Source organism: Papio anubis, chromosome 9, assembly GCF_008728515.1.
Source record: "Papio anubis isolate 15944 chromosome 9, Panubis1.0, whole genome shotgun sequence".
Taxonomy (NCBI): domain Eukaryota; kingdom Metazoa; phylum Chordata; class Mammalia; order Primates; family Cercopithecidae; genus Papio; species Papio anubis.
In genome coordinates this window covers 4,655,134-4,668,089 of record NC_044984.1, presented here as the reverse complement: position 1 = coordinate 4,668,089, position 12,956 = coordinate 4,655,134, and the positions used below count along the sequence as shown (strand labels likewise).

General features: G+C 40.1%; 1 protein-coding gene across 5 annotated transcripts in view; it reads left to right on the top strand.

Moving 5' to 3' along the window:
* Positions 1-12,956, top strand: part of AKAP3 (A-kinase anchoring protein 3) — a 40,358-nt gene that overhangs the window by 3,473 nt on the left and 23,929 nt on the right. For 2 of the 5 annotated variants that reach the window (XM_031650208.1, XM_003905827.4), the window contains exons 2-3: positions 284-421; positions 3,485-3,588. The gene's annotated coding sequence lies outside the window, so the exon portion shown is untranslated. Of the gene's footprint in view, positions 1-283; positions 422-3,018; positions 3,057-3,484; positions 3,589-12,956 lie in introns of those variants that run through there. The other 3 variants (XM_017945588.3, XM_009217737.4, XM_009217738.4) reach the window with 2 other exon arrangements.

The window sequence follows — 12,956 nt, the reverse complement described above, 5'->3', positions numbered from 1 at the left end:
TGCACAACAAATGTAATGTGCTTGAATCATCCAGAAACCATACTCCCACCCCACTCCCATCCATGGAAAAATTGTCTTCCACAAAACTGTCCCTGGTTTGAAAAAGTTTGGGGACCACTGCTCTAAAGAGAGAATTACTCAGAATAAAGCCCAGTCCTTCCAAACTGGAGTATATCTTCACCTCTCCTCTTTGTCCTTTTGACCATTCATTTTCTGGTAGCCTCACTACTGTTGCTATAGAGACAGTGATGTCACCAATTGTGATTCTGATGTCACTCTCCAGTCCCAGCAAGGGGGAGGTACATGGAAGGCCGCAGGAAGAAACAAGATCTTGAGCTGAGCCAGAACATCCCAGCATCTTCGTTGACTTTAAAAGTGTGTTCTGGAGTCGTCTGTGGTTCACTATTCCAGTGCTACAGAGGTAGGAAATCTTACTGGACTGATAAAACAGCCCATTTTCTGATCCTCTGTGGTTGGAAGGGAGAATTCAGTGACAAGCGATAGGAAACTTTTTATATTCAACCTAGCGTTGTTCTTCCATCCAGCCAATTTTTTTTTTTTTTTTTTTTTTTTGAGATGGAGTCTCACTCTGTTGCCCAGCTGGAGTACAGTGCTGCAATCTCGGCTTGCTGCAACCTCCACCTCCTGGGTTCAAGTGATTCTTCTGCCTTAGACTCCCGAGTAGCTGAGATTACAGGCATCCACCACACCTCACCTGCTAATTTTTTGTATTTTTAGTAGAGACAGGGTTTCACCATGTTGGCCAGGCTGGTCTCAAACTCCTGACCTCAAGTGATTCCCCCCGCTTCGGCCTCCCGAAGTGCTGGGATTACAGGTGTGATCCACCACACCCAGCCTGCTCAGCCAATTTTAATCTTACCTCTGAGTCCTCTGGAAATAAACGAACCTCTCCTTCAGCAGCATTAAAGTCAAACCTACCATCTTTGCTGCTGACATTGTGATTTTGTTACAGATTTTACAAGATCTCCTCAGCCATCCTTTTGGAGACATGAAGGGTCTTACTTCCTGCTTCCCCATTTGATAGAGTAGACGCTTGGCTCCCTACTGACTTTTCCTATTCATTGTGTGGCCATTCCTAAATTTATTTTCTTTCCAGTGCCCCAGGAACAAAATAGAACTGGTATACCCTGAGTCCAATTCTCATGCACTTTTATCCTCTCACTGTTATTTCTGAAGCCTTGGTTAGACAACAGAACTGGGAAAGGGCAGTATCTATATAGCTATGTAGTGAAAGTATCAGTACTAACAGTGACTAGAAGAAGAAGCTATTACTTAGGGAAGGTAAAAATAAAGACGTTCCACCGGAAAGCTTAACAATGAATAGTGCCATTGAGACACACATACACACACACACACACACACACACACACATCTTTATTTAAACAAAATCTATTGAAACTCTGATTTAATCAGCAACCAAGTTTATTGAGATTCTACGATGTAGCAGGCACTTACAGAAAGGAAGGCAGTAAAAGAGAATGGATACAAGAAACATATTCTTCCCTCTCAAAGCTAGTAATAAAACCTGGTTGAATAAACCTCAAAACTTGATCAACTACTTAGCAACCCTGCAAGAGCTTTACTTATGCTTTCTGCAATCTGAGTTTTTACATGAGTTTAGGAACCTTGGGTAAACAGGAGCCTCTCACTTAAAATGGATACAGGAGAAAACTGCCTTGAGATAGAGCTGTAGTCTAGGATACAACCACCATAACCAAGCCCCTGTGTTGCTTATGTCCTTCATGACTGGCATTCAGATTTGCACTCCTCAACTTGAAGTCATCATCACATTGACATCTTTGGGGAACATTTTAGTCCAATCCTTCTATTGGCCATGGAAAAATTTCACAGCTGCCAGAATGTTGGCAGGGCTGGAATATCTAAAGGAATGTATCCACTGATTCTAGTATTTCTTTTCTGAGCCTCCATATCCTAATCTATAAGCTGAGAGTATTAGAAAACATGGTTTCTAAGGTCTATTTATCTTTAATAGATAGCACAAAGTATCATTTTCTCTTTTGTTTTCTACCCTAACTCCAGGATATTGTTTACCAACTTTTGAACTTACAGTAATTTATGAATCCATTCACTGACTTCATTAAACTCTTTAGATCTTCCATCTTCTTTTCCACTTCATTATAAGAAACATTGATTTAGAAATCTGAATGTTGTAATCATTAGTAAGTATTAAAGTCCCTCTTTATAGATGCTATCATCTAGGACAATTAGGAAGTTGTAAAAGTCCAAAACAAGCTTCATGATGCAGATAAACCCACACATAGGACCTAGAAAATAGAATTAAAACATTAGAACATATGTAGGTGAAGTGTTTGCTGAATATTTTTGACTAGTAGTTACGCTTTCTATGAAAAAAAAATACAAAAGCACTTTTAAGATGTTGATTTATTTGCACTAGTGGAATAGGAAGGTCTGTTAGTAAATCATTGACTAAGTCTGTGGGGTGACTGTATCTCCCAAAGGAGTCAAGCTTCAAGAAGTCTTGAATATATGGATTACCACCATAGTAAATTTGAGCAAGCCATCTCTTTTTTGTCCTTGGATTCTCCAATCCAAAAGAAAAAATGAGCTATCTGAAAGTGGGCAGACTGCATATTCATTCTTCCAGCAGATAATTATTGAGCTCCAATTTTAAGATACTAGCTACTATGAGGGATACCAAGATGAATAGGAAAATGCCTCTCCACTTATGAAGTCACTCAATAAAGAAGATGAATATAGGGGAGCAATTAAAATACCAGATAGAATGTACATGTTGAAACAAAATATGATGGAAACCTCAATGAAGGAGCAATCACATTCATTAGGTACCTAGAAAATATTTCATGGATGGGGTATCCCTTGACCTGGGCTAATAAGTAAGGGTAGAATTTAGAGAGCGATTACTGGGGGCTGGGTGGATATTCAAGAAGAGAGTACAGTGCTCTAATGTCTTCTGCTGAAATGTCTGAGTAGAACCAGAACAAGGAAGTTAATTAATCTGGAAGATATCTGTGAACTTCCTTTATAACTTGAAGGTGTGTATTTCTTTCAAGTCCTCAAAGATGCATGCAAAGTGTTTTGAATTCCATAAATTCAGGGTGCTTATTCTTCATTCCAGCTATTTTTCTTCCAGCTTCCTATTCGAGCAAGTTTAAAATTAAGCTAAAAATTTTTAGGGTCTTCGTCGTTTAAGAAGACTGTATACCAATGATTTCAAAGTGAGGAGTAACAGTCGTCATTTAAGAAATCATTGGTCCAAAAGTGGAACCTTTTTTGTCATGTGGGAACTGCCAGACTGCATCAAGAATAAGATGTGCACTCATGAAATGTAAATGTCATTTTGAGCTCATTACTTAAATGCACATGTGATAAACAATAAATAAGTCAAAATCATTATTTTGAATAAGAACAATGAGTTTCATCTGTAAAATTACTCATTTTTATCTGTGTCTTTCCATTGCAGATTCCTTATATTACATGGCAGGAGGGGGATAAACGGGGATACAGGAGACAACAATAAATTAATCAAGAGCTTTCCTCATATCTCAGAACCTATCCTCAGTAAGAGTAAGTGGTCACATAGTTTCTGTACTTTTTGTACATTATTATCAGCATTTTGATTATATATAACTGAAATAAGGCAATAGATCCTATTGATTTTGTCACAATTTTCTATTAGAAGTAACTCATTTGGATGAAATATAAACTGAAAATTAAGAGATTGTGTTTCTGGCTCTCACTTTTACTATCAATAATCTAGGACAACCTGCTTCTGAGTCTTCCAATTCTTTGGCCAAATAGTAATAGCATTCATTATTTTCTTTATAGTAATGATGCAAGCATAATAATATTTATATGTATGTATGTTTATGAAGAGGACATTACAGAGTTTAACTTCATAGACATTAGCAACTTCTTTGTTAAGATAACAAAACATTAAAATAAGATACCGAAGAAAACTAGAAAATCTGGCCGGGTGCAGTGGCCCACACCTGCAATCCCAGCACTTTGGGAGGCCAAGGCTGGTGGATTGCTTGAAGTCAGGAGTTCGAGGCCAGCCTGGCCAACATGGTGAAACCCTGTCCCTACTAAAAATACAAAAATTAGCCAGATGTTGTGTGCCTGGTGTAGTCCCAGCTACTTGGGAGGCTGAGGCAGGTAATCATCACATTAACATTTTTGAGGAACATTTTAATCCAATCCTTCTATTGGCCATGTGAAAATTTGACAGCTTCCAGGATGTTAGCAGGGCTGGAATATCTAAAGGAATTAGATATTCCCTTGGGAAGCAGAGGTTGCAGTGAGCATCCTGGGAGGCAGGTGTTGCAGTGATCCGAAATCACGCCAGTACACTCCAACCTGGCCGACAGAGTGAGACTTTGTCCCTCCCTCCCCCGAAAAAAGAAAGAAAGTTAGAAAATCTGTCTCAGAGAAAATTTTTAAAGAAATGGGTAAATAATTATCTTCCTGGACCTACCCTGTTTTTCTCACAGAGTCTCTCCACATAAGCCCTGGTCTAGGAATTCTCAATTCTTGATGTGTTTTAGAATCACTCAGGGAGCATTTAAGAATTTTAAGAATGCCTAAGTTTCCCCAGCCAAAAACCATTAAAATAAGCTTTTCGGGGGGTGGTAACTTGGATTCAGTATCTTTACACAGTTCTCTCGGTGATGCTCCTGTCTAATTAGGGTGGAGAACCCACTGTTTACCGAAGGAATCCATTGTATTTGAGTGCCTGGAAGATTAAAATAAACTGCTTCCTTAGCTCAGTAATCTGAGTGAGTGACTTCTGTGTGAAAATGAGGACAAATCCTTGTGGGAGCAAAGAATAAGTATCTCTTAAGAGATCTTGTATTTTCTTTGTAACGATTATCTAAAACATCCTGTGTAACAAAAATGACATATCCACTTATATAAGTTTCAATGATGTATTTAATCTTTCTTTGATCTGTGTTGGTTTTATTTTGAGGGAGGACATCTACCCTCACCGCAGTCCAAAGTCCTTTAAAACAAATATTTCCAGTTAACCAGATGTTCATGCCTTAATACTGCTTTACTTATTTCAAGCAATTCTTCATAAACCACAATTTCACCATAAAAAATTAGGATAAGTTGTTGGATTTCATTATAACAGTATTTTAAACCGGTATTTGTTGGAATCAAAGCACAGAGATATTCCATTTCATATAGATGTTTGAGGCATTGGGGAGGAGACATGGGCTATCTTATTCCACTTTGATAATTGAGAAGTAAAGATCTGAGCAGAGTTTTTTTGCTTTTAAATTTTTTAACGCCACCAACCCAAATGTCCATCAATGACAGACTGGATTAAGAAAATGTGGCACATATACACCATAGAATACTATGCAGCCATAAAAAAAGGATGAGTTCATGTCCTTTGCAGGGACATGGATGAAGCTGGAAACCATCATTCTCAGCAAACTATCACAAGGACAGAAAACCAAACACTGCATGTTCTCATTCATAGGTGGGAACTGAACAATGAGAACACTTGGACACAGGGCAGGGAACATCACACACTGGGGCCTGTCGTGGGGTGGGGAGATGAGGGAGGGAGAGCATTAGGAGAAATACCTAATGTAAATGACGAGTTAATGGGTGCAGCAAACCAACACGGCACACGTATACATATGTAACAAACCTGCACGTTGTTTGTACCCTAGAACTTAAAGTATAATTTTATAAAAGAAAAAAAAGAAAAAAGAAAATAAAATATTACTGCACCCCCTCCAAAAAAAATTTTTTTAATGCCAACTGAGCCTAGGTGATGAACAGGGAAGGAGGGGTGAGCTAAGCAGAGAATATAAGAAGGGAAACTTCAGTGTGCAAGCCTGGGAATGGAAGCCTGGCATAGAAAAAGAGGGCAAAGAGAAGGTTCTCATACTTTTAGATGATCAGTGGATAACTCTAAGTCATCATGAGAGTTGGCCGTGTTTTCAAAGACTACCAAGTAAGATTCAATGTTGTGGAAAGTGTGTGACACTAAGGCCAAAGCCCAAAGGAGTACATAGAATAAGTACTATGATACTCAGTTGTGAGGGGAATCAATGAAAGCCGCAGGTATAAGCAATTTGTTTAAGAAAAATGACTGCAAATGGAAAAAGAGAGAAATAGTAGCTAGAGGGAAACTTGGGGTGGAATAAGACAATTAAAGTGAATCTCAGTTTTCTGGCTTAGAAGACCAGGTAAATGGTGGTGCCATTACTGAGATTAGGGAATATACCAAAGTATTTAGGAGGTTGTGAACGAATTCAGATCAGCAAGGAAATCACTGCATCCATGGACAAAGGTCCTTTGAATGGCGCACATGACATCTCTTTTGTCCTGACTGATATTCAGAAATTGGGCTGAACCATAGAGGCTGAGAATTCCCCCATGATCCTTAGCTAATTAGAAGAGATTGGTCTTAAGAAAGAAGTACCAGACTTACTGCTAGTCTGAGTAAGTTACAGCTTTAGAAATGAATTAAAAATAGGTGGATACAGTGGTTCCAAGATGTCCAAACAGGAACAGCTCCAATCTACAGCTCCCAGCGTGAACAACACAGAAGACAGGTGATTTCTGCATTTCCAACTGAGGTACCGGGTTCATTTCACTGGGACTTGTCAGACAGTGGGTGCAGGACAGTGGGTGTAGCCGCCAAGCATGAGCTGAAGCAGGGCAAGGCATCGCCTCACCTGGGAAGTGGAAGGGATCAGGGAATTCCCTTTCCTAGCCAAGGGAAGCTGTGACAGACGGCACCTGGAAAATTGGGTCACTCCCACCCGAATACTGCGCTTTTCCAATGGTCTCAGCAAATGGCACACCAGGAGATTATATCCCACGCCTGGCTCGGAGGGTCCCACACCCACAGAGCCTCGCTCATTGCTAGCCCAGCAGTCTGAGATGTGCAAGGCGGCGGGGAGGCTGGGGGAGGGGCGCCCGCCATTGCTGAGGCTTGAGTAGGTAAACAAAGCGGCCTGGAAACCTGAACTGGGAGGAGCCCACCGCAGCTCGAGGAGGCCTGCCTGCCTCTGTAGACTCCACCTCTTGGGGCAGGGCATAGCCAAACAAAAGGCAGCAGAAACCACTGCAGACTTAAATGTCCTGGTCTGACAACTTTGAAGAGAGTAGTGGTTCTCCCAGCACAGAGTTTGAAATCTGAGAATGGACAGACTGCCTCCTCAAGTGGGTCCCTGTCCCCCAAGTAGCCTAACTGGGAGGCACTCCCCAGTAGGGGCAGATTGACACCCCACACATCCAGGTACTCCTCTGAGACAAAGCTTCCAGAGGAACGATCAGGCAGCAACATCTGCTGTTCAGCAATATTCGCTGTTCTGCAGCCTCTGCTGCTGATACCCGGGCAACAGGGTCTGGAGTGGACCTCCAGCAAACTCCAACACACCTGCAGCTGAGGGTCCTGACTGTTAGAAGGAAAACTAACAAACAGAAAGGACATCCACACCAAAACCCCATCTGTATGTCACCATCATCAAAGACCAAAAGTAGATAAAACCACAAAGATGGGGGAAAAAACAGAGCAGAAAAGCTGAAACTTCTAAAAATCAGAACGCCTCTCCCCCTCCAAAGGAACACAGCTCCTCGCCAGCAATGGAACAAAGCTGGACAGAGAATGACTTTGACGAGTTGAGAGAAGAAGTCTTCAGACGATCAAACTTCTCCGAGCTAAAGGAGGAAGTTCGAACCCATTGCAAAGAAGCTAAAACCTTGAAAAAAGATCAGACAAATGGCGAACTAGAATAACCAGTGTAGAGAAGTCCTTAAATGACCTGATGCAGCTGAAAACCATGGCACAAGAACTATGTGACGAATGCACAAGCTTCAGTACCGACTCGATCAACTGGAAGAAAGGGTATCAGTGATTGAAGATCAAATGAATGAAATGAAGTGAGAAGAAAAGTTTAGAGAAAAAAAGAGTAAAAAGAAACAAGCAAAGCTTCCAAGAAATATGGGACTATGTGATTCTACGTCTGATTGGTGTACCTGAAAGTGACGCGGAGAATGGAACCAAGTTGGAAAACACTCTGCAGGATATTATCCAGGAGAACTTCCCCAACCTAGCAAGGCAGGCCAACATTCAAATTCAGGAAATTTGGAGAACCCCACAAAGATACTCCTTGAGAAGAGCAACTCCAAGACACATAATTGTCAGATTCACCAAAGTTGAAATGAAGGAAAAAATGTTAAGGGCAGCCAGAGAGAAAGGTCAGGTTACACACAAAGGGAAGCCCATCAGACTAACAGCAGAGCTCTCAGCAGAAACTCTCCAAGCCAGAAGAGAGTGGGGGCCAATATTCAACATTCTTAAAGAGAAGAATTTTCAACCCAGAGTTTCATATCCAGCCAAACTAAGTTTCATAAGTGAAGGAGAAATGAAATCCTTTACAACTGAGAGATTTTGTCACCACCAGGCCTGCCGTACAACAGCTGCTGAAGGAAGCACTAAACATGGAAAGGAACAACTGCTACCAGCCACAGCAAAAACATGCCAAATTGTAAAGACCATCAATGCTAGGAAGAAACCGCATCAACTAACGAGCAAAATAACTAGCTAACATCATAACGACAGAATCAAATTCACACATAACAATATTAACCTTAAATGTAAATGGGCTAAATGCTCCAACTAAAAGACACAGACTGGCAAATTGGATAAAGAGTCAAGACCCATCAGTGTGCTGTATTCAGGAGACCCATCTTATGTGCAGAGACACACATAGGCTCAAAATAAAGGGATGAAGGAAGATCTACCAAGCAAATGGAAAACAAAAAATGGCAAGGGTTGCAATCCTAGTCTCTGATAAAACAGACTTTAAACCAACAAAGATCAAAAGAGACAAAGAAGGCCATTACATAATGGGAAAGGAATCAATTCAACAAGAAGAGCTAACTATCCTAAATATATATGCACCCAATACAGGAGCACCCAGATTCATAAAGCAAGTTCTTAGAGACCTACAAAGAGACTGAGACTCCCACACAATAATAATGGGATACTTTAACACCCCACTGTCAACATTAGATAGATCAATGAGACAAAATTAAAAAGGATATCCAGGAATTGAACTCAACTCTGCACCAAGTAGACCTAATAGACATCTAGAGAACTCTCCACCCCAAATCAACAGAATATACATTCTTCTCAGCACCACATCACACTCCAAAACTGACCACATAGTTGGAAGTAAAGCACTCCTCAGCAAATGTAAAAGAACATAAATTATAACAAACTGTCTCTCAGACCACAGTGCAATCAAACTAGAACTCAGGATTAAGAAACTCACTCAAAACTGCTCAACTACATGGAAACTGAACAACCTGCTCCTGAATGACTACTGGGTACATAACGAAATGAAGGCAGAAATAACGATGCTCTTTGAAACCAATGAGAACAAAGAGAAAACATACCAGAATGTCTGGGACACATTTAAAGCAGTGTGTAGAGGGAAATTTATAGCACTAAATGCCCACAAGAGAAAGCAGGAAAGATCTAAAATTGACACCCTAACATCACAATTAAAAGAACTAGAGAAGCAAGAGCAAACACATTCAAAAGCTAGTAGAAGGCAAGAAGAAAACTAAGATCAGCGCAGAACTGAAGGAGATAGAGACACAAAGAATCCTTCAAAAGATCAATAAATCCAGGAGGTGGTCTTTTGAAAAGATCAACAAAATTGATAGACCACTAGCAAGACTAATAAAGGAGAAAAGAGAGAAGAATCAAATAGACGCAATAAAAAATGATAAAGGGGATATCACCACCAATCCCACAGAAATACAAACTACCATCAGAGAATACTATAAATACCTCTATGCAAATAAACTAGAAAATCTAGAAGAAATGGATAAATTCCTCGACACATACACCCTCCCAAGACTAAACCAGGAAGAAGTTGAATCCCTGAATAGACCAATAATGGGCTCTGAAATTGAGGCAATAATTAACAGCCTACCAACCAAAAAAAGTCCAGGACCAGATGGATTCACAGCCAAATTCTACCAGAGGTACAAGGAGGAGCTGGTACCATTTCTTCTGAAACTATTCCAATCAATAGAAGAAGAGGGAATCCTCCATAATTCATTTTATGAGGCCAATATCATCCTGATACCAAAGCCTGGCAGAAACACAACAAAAAAGAATTTTAGACCAATATTCCTGATGAACATCGATGCAAAAATCCTCAAGAAAATATTGGCAAACCAAATCCAGCAGCACATCAAAAAGCTTATCCACCATGATCAAGTGGGCTTCATCCCTGGGATGCAAGGCTGGTTCAACATATGCAAATCAATAAACGTAATCCATCATATAAACAGAACGAAAGATAAAAACCACATGATTATCTCAAAAGTTGCAGAAAAGTCCTTTGACAAAATTCAACAGCCCTTCATGCTAAAAACTCTCAATAAATTAGGTACTGATGGGATGTATCTCAAAATAATAAGAGCTATTTATGACAAACCCACAGCCAATATCATACTGAATGGGCAAAAACTGGAAGCATTCCCTTTGAAAACTGGCACAAGACAGGGATGCCCTCTGTCACCACTCCTATTCAATATAGTGTTGGAAGTTCTGGCCAGGGCAATCAGGCAGGAGAAATAAATAAAGGGTATTCAATTAGGAAAAGAGGAAGTCAAATTGCCCCCGTTTGCAGATGACATGATTGTATATTTAGAAAACCCTATTGTCTCAGCCCAAAATCTCCTTAAGCTGATAAGCAACTTCAGCAAAGCCTCAGGATACAAAACCAATGTGCAAAAATCACAAACATTCTTATACACCAATAACAGACAAACAGAGAGCCAAGTCATGAGTGAACTACCATTACAATTGCTTCAAAGAGAATAAAATACCTAGGAATCCAACTTACAAGGGATGTGAAGGACCTCTTCAAGGAGAACTACAAACCACTGCTCAACAAAATAAAAGAGGACACAAACAAATGGAGGAACATTCCATGCTCATGGATAGGAAGAATCGATATTGTGAGAATGGCCATACTGCCCAAGGTACTTTATAGGTTCAGTGCCATCCCCATCAAGCTACCAATGACTTTCTTCACAGAATTGGAAAAACTACTTTAAAGTTCATATGGAACCAAAAAAAGAGCCCTCATTGCCAAGACAATCCTAAACCAAAAGAACAAAGCTGGAGGCATCATGCTACCTGACTTCAAACTATACTACAAGGCTACACTAACCAAAACAGCATGGTACTGGTACCAAAACAGGTATATAGACCAATGGAACAGAACAGAGCCCTAGGAAATAATTCCACACATCTACAACCATCTGATCTTTGACAAACCTGAAAAAAACAAGAAATAGGGAAAGGATTCCCTATTTAATAAATGGTACTGGGAAAACTGGCTAGCCATATGTAGAAAGCTGAAACTGAATCCCTTCCTTACACCTTATACAAAAATTAATTCAAGATGGATTAAAGACTTAAATGTTAGACATAAAACCATAAAAACCCTAGAAGAAGACCTAGGCAATACCATTCAGGACATAGGCATGGGCAAGGACTTCATGTCTAAAACACCAAAAGCAATGGCAACAAAAGCCAAAATTGACAAATGGGATCTAATTAAACTAAAGAGCTTCTGCACAGCAAAATAAGCTACCATCAGACTGAACAGGCAACCTGCAGAATGGGAGAAAATTTTTGCAATCTACTCATCTGACAAAGGGCTGATATCCAGAATCTATAAAGAACTCAAACAAACAATAAAAAAACAACCCCATCAAAAAGTGGGCAAAGGCTATGAACAGACACTTCTCAAAAGAAGACATTTATGCAGCCAACAGACACATGAAAAAATGCTCATCATCACTGGCCGTCAGAGAAATGCAAATCAAAACCACAATGAGATACCATCTCACACCAGTTAGAATGGCGATCATTAAAAAGTCAGGAAACAACAGGTGCTGGAGAGGATGTGGAGAAATAGGAACACTTTTACACTGTTGGTGGGACTGTAAACTAGTTCAACCACTGTGGAAGACAGTGTGGCGATTCCTCAAGGATCTAGAAGTAGAAATACCATTTGACCCAGTCATCCCATTACTGGCTATATACCTAAAGGATTATAAATCATGCTGCTATAAAGACACATGCACATGTATGTTTATTGTGGTACTATTCACAGTAGCAAAAACTTGGAACCAGCCCAAATGTCCATCAATGATAGACTGGATTAAGAAAATGTGGCACATATACACCATGGAATGCTATGCAGCCATAAAAAAGGATGAGTTCATGTCCTTTGTAGGGACATGGATGAAGCTGGAAACCATCATTCTCAGCAAACTATCATAAGGATAAAAAACCAAACACTGCATATTCTCACTTATAGGTGGGAATTGAACAATGAGAACACTTGGACACAAGAAGGGGAACATCACACACTGGGGCCTGTCACGGGGTGGAGGTAGTGGGGAGGGATAGCATTAGGAGATATACCTAATGTAAATGACAAGTTAATGGGTGTAGCAAACCAAAATGGCACATGTATACAGAGGTAACAAACCTGCACGTTGTGCACATGTTCCCTAGAACTTAAAGTATAATAAAAAAATTAGTTAAAAATAAAACAATTACGTAAAAGCTGAATTGGTGGGGCAAGAACAGACAAGGGAGCAGTAAATGAATTCTATTTGGTCACCTTGAGTTTTGAGTGTGTACTGAAAATCCAGTGGGTGCAGGGCGAGGGTCGTCAAGCAAGGACATAAAAGGGCAGGACATGTCTGCCTAGGTTCATTCATTTAACAAAGATGTGTTAAGCACCTGTAGCAGATACCAGGTGCTAGCTTCTTCCTTAGAGGTACAAATATGTTTAAGGAATCTTCCTTCCATTGAGAGCTGAGGATGAAGATATTCAGAGTGGAGTGGGTCTGAAGTGACTGTT